The sequence below is a fragment of the Syngnathus leptorhynchus genome, unplaced genomic scaffold, assembly GCF_054491065.1.
Source record: "Syngnathus leptorhynchus isolate UIUO unplaced genomic scaffold, UIUO_Slep HiC_scaffold_841, whole genome shotgun sequence".
In the NCBI taxonomy this organism is placed as follows: Eukaryota; Metazoa; Chordata; class Actinopteri; order Syngnathiformes; family Syngnathidae; genus Syngnathus; species Syngnathus leptorhynchus.
In genome coordinates, this window is record NW_028232672.1 from 2,997 (window position 1) to 7,500 (window position 4,504).

The window sequence follows — 4,504 nt, forward strand, 5'->3', positions numbered from 1 at the left end:
AGCTCTGGTGCTATGGAGCTATGGAGCTCTGGAAGTATGGAGCTATGGAGCTCTGGAGGTATGGAGCTATGGAGCCCTGGAGCCCTGGAGCTATGGAGCCCTGGAGCTATGGAGCCCTGGAGCCCTGGAGCTATGGAGCCCTGGAGCTATGGAGCTATGGAGCTCTGGTGCTATGGAGCTATGGAGCTCTGGTGCTATGGAGCTATGGAGCTCTGGTGCTATGGAGCTATGGAGCTCTGGTGCTATGGAGCTATGGAGCTCTGGTGCTATGGAGCTATGGAGCTGGTGCTATGGAGCTATGGAGCTCTGGTGCTATGGAGCTATGGAGCTCTGGTGCTATGGAGCTCTGGTGCTATGGAGCTATGGAGCTCTGGTGCTATGGAGCTATGGAGCTCTGGTGCTATGGAGCTATGGAGCTCTGGTGCTATGGAGCTCTGGTGCTATGGAGCTATGGAGCTCTGGTGCTATGGAGCTCTGGAGCTCTGGAGGTATGGAGCTATGGAGGTATGGAGCCACCAGCCAGCACCCTCCGTGGCTGGATCAATGGAAGTGTTTAGGTACCAGGCGGCCAAAGTGCCGAGGCCTCACGCTCGACCACGCCGGCGCAGAGTTCCAGCCGCTCGGATGAGCTCTGTCACTCTCCCGCCGCGCAGCCACCGGTAACGGGGAAATGTCGCCGCCTTGTGGACACGCCGTTGTAAATGAATGGGCTTTCGCACTTAGTGCAATTTTCGCCAACTCTCTGACTTAGAGCTATGGAAGTATGGAGCTATGGAGCCACCAGCCACCCAGGCTGGAGCTATGGAGCTCTGGAGCTCTGGTGCTATGGAGCTCTGGAGGTATGGAGCTATGGAGCTATGGAGCTATGGAGCTATGGAGCCCTGGAGCTCTGGAGGTATGGAGCTATGGTGCTATGGAGCTCTGAAGCCATGGAGCTCTGGTGCTATGGAGCTCTGGAGCTCTGGAGGTATGGAGCTCTGGAGGTATGGAGCTATGGAGCCCTGGAGCCCTGGAGCTATGGAGCCCTGGAGCTATGGAGCCCTGGAGCCCTGGAGCTATGGAGCCCTGGAGCTATGGAGCCCTGGAGCCCTGGAGCTATGGAGCCCTGGAGCTATGGAGCCCTGGAGCTATGGAGCTATGGAGCTATGGAGCTCTGGTGCTATGGAGCTATGGAGCTCTGGTGCTATGGAGCTATGGAGCTCTGGTGCTATGGAGCTATGGAGCTCTGGTGCTATGGAGCTATGGAGCTCTGGTGCTATGGAGCTCTGGTGCTATGGAGCTATGGAGCTCTGGTGCTATGGAGCTATGGAGCTCTGGTGCTATGGAGCTATGGAGCTCTGGTGCTATGGAGCTATGGAGCTCTGGAGGTATGGAGCTATGGAGGTATGGAGCCACCAGCCAGCACCCTCCGAGGCTGGATCAATGGAAGTGTTTTAGGTACCAGGCAGCCAAAGGGCCGAGGCCTCACTCTCGACCACGCCGGCGCAGAGTTCCAGCCGCTCGGATAAGCTCTGTCACTCACCCGCCGCGCAGCCACCGGTAACGGGGAAATGTCGCCGCCTTGTGGACACGCCGTTGTAAATGAATGGGCTTTCGCACTTAGTGCAATTTTCGCCAGCTCCGTGGCTGCAAGTATGGAGCTATGGAGCCACCAGCCAGCCAGGCTGGAGCTATGGAAGTATGGAGCCATGGAGCTCCGGAGCTATGGAAGTATGGAGCTATGGAGCTATGGAGCTCTGGAGCTCTGGAGCTCTGGAGCTATGGAGCTATGGAGCCCTGGAGCTATGGAGCTATGGAGCCCTGGTGCTATGGAGCTATGGAGCTCTGGTGCTATGGAGCTATGGAGCTCTGGTGCTATGGAGCTATGGAGCTCTGGTGCTATGGAGCTATGGAGCTCTGGTGCTATGGAGCTATGGAGCTCTGGTGCTATGGAGCTATGGAGCTCTGGTGCTATGGAGCTATGGAGCTCTGGTGCTATGGAGCTCTGGAGCTCTGGTGCTATGGAGCTCTGGAGCTCTGGTGCTATGGAGCTATGGAGCTCTGGTGCTATGGAGCTATGGAGCTCTGGTGCTATGGAGCTATGGAGCTCTGGAGGTATGGAGCTATGGAGGTATGGAGCCACCAGCCAGCACCCTCCGTGGCTGGATCAATGGAAGTGTTTAGGTACCAGGCGGCCAAAGTGCCGAGGCCTCACGCTCGACCACGCCGGCGCAGAGTTCCAGCCGCTCGGATGAGCTCTGTCACTCTCCCGCCGCGCAGCCACCGGTAACGGGGAAATGTCGCCGCCTTGTGGACACGCCGTTGTAAATGAATGGGCTTTCGCACTTAGTGCAATTTTCGCCAACTCTCTGACTTAGAGCTATGGAAGTATGGAGCTATGGAGCCACCAGCCACCCAGGCTGGAGCTATGGAGCTCTGGAGCTATGGAGCTCTGGTGCTATGGAGCTATGGAGCTCTGGTGCTATGGAGCTATGGAGCTCTGGTGCTATGGAGCTATGGAGCTCTGGTGCTATGGAGCTATGTAGCTCTGGTGCTATGGAGCTATGGAGCTCTGGTGCTATGGAGCTATGGAGCTCTGGTGCTATGGAGCTATGGAGCTCTGGTGCTATGGAGCTATGGAGCTCTGGTGCTATGGAGCTATGGAGCTATGGAGCCACCAGCCAGCACCCTCCGTGGCTGGATCAATGGAAGTGTTTTAGGTACCAGGCAGCCAAAGGGCCGGGGCCTCACGCTCGACCACGCCGGCGCAGAGTTCCAGCCGCTCGGATAAGCTCTGTCACTCACCCGCCACGCAGCCACCGGTAACGGGGAAATGTCGCCGCCTGGCGGACACGCCGTTGTAAATGAATGGGCTTTCGCACTTAGTGCAATTTTCGCCAACTCTCTGACTGGAGCTATGGAAGTATGGAGCTATGGAGCCACCAGCCACCCAGGCTGGAGCTATGGAGCTCTGGAGGTATGGAGCTATGGAGCCCTGGAGCTATGGAGCTATGGAGCCCTGGAGCTATGGAGCCCTGGAGCTATGGAGCTATGGAGCCCTGGTGCTATGGAGCTATGGAGCTCTGGTGCTATGGAGCTATGGAGCTCTGGTGCTATGGAGCTATGGAGCTCTGGTGCTATGGAGCTATGGAGCTCTGGTGCTATGGAGCTATGGAGCTCTGGTGCTATGGAGCTATGGAGCTCTGGTGCTATGGAGCTCTGGAGCTCTGGAGGTATGGAGCCACCAGCCAGCACCCTCCGTGGCTGGATCAATGGAAGTGTTTTAGGTACCAGGCAGCCAAAGGGCCGAGGCCTCACGCTCGACCACGCCGGCGCAGAGTTCCAGCCGCTCGGATAAGCTCTGTCACTCACCCGCCGCGCAGCCACCGGTAACGGGGAAATGTCGCCGCCTGGCGGACACGCCGTTGTAAATGAATGGGCTTTCGCACTTAGTGCAATTTTAGCCAACTCCGTGGCTGCAAGTATGGAAGTATGGAGCTATGGAGCCACCAGCCAGCACCCTCCGCGGCTGGAGCTATGGAGCTCCGGGGCTATGGAGCTCCGGGGCTATGGAGCTCCGGGGCTATGGAGCTATGGAGCTATGGAGCTCCGGGGCTATGGAGCTATGGAGCTCCGGGGCTATGGAGCTATGGAGCTCCGGGGCTATGGAGCTCCGGGGCTATGGAGCTCCGGGGCTATGGAGCTATGGAGCTATGGAGCTCCGGGGCTATGGAGCTATGGAGCTCCGGGGCTATGGAGCTATGGAGCTCCGGGGCTATGGAGCTCCGGGGCTATGGAGCTATGGAGCTCCGGGGCTATGGAGCTATGGAGCTCCGGGGCTATGGAGCTCTGGAGCTCTGGAAGTATGGATGATCCAGCACCCTCCGTGGCTGACCGCTGGTGCTCGGGGCCGGTGAACTCGGCACCCGCCTCCGGCGGGTGCCTCGGTGACCGCCGTCGCTTGGGGCCAGTGAACTCGGCACCCGCCTTCGGCGGGTGCCTCGGTGACCGGTTGTCGCTTGGGGCCAGTGAACTCGGCACCCGCCTTCGGCGGGTGCCTCGGTGACCGGTTGTCGCTTGGGGCCGGTGAACTCGGCACCCGCCTTCGGCGGGTGCCTCGGTGACCGGTTGTCGCTTGGGGCCGGTGAACTCGGCACCCGCCTTCGGCGGGTGCCTCGGTGACCGGTTGTCGCTTGGGGCCGGTGAACTCGGCACCCGCCTTCGGCGGGTGCCTCGGTGGCGGTCGGGGTTGGTGCTTGGGGACCGGCTTCGCTTCTGGAAGTCTGGGGGAGGCGGTCTGGTGGTGGTGGCCGACGTTGATGGTGGTGGGGCGGGAAGAAGAAGGTTATAGTCCCCAGCCCGCCGCATAGGAAAATTTTAGGTACCAGGAGTGGATTTTTTTTTGCACCGGCGGTTAGGGGCCGACGCCTTGGTTTGGTGTCCGGGGAAAGTGCCTGCCGCCCGGCCCGGAGAAAGATTAGGCCCCCAGCCCGCCGCGGAGGAAAATTTTAGGTACCAGGAGTGG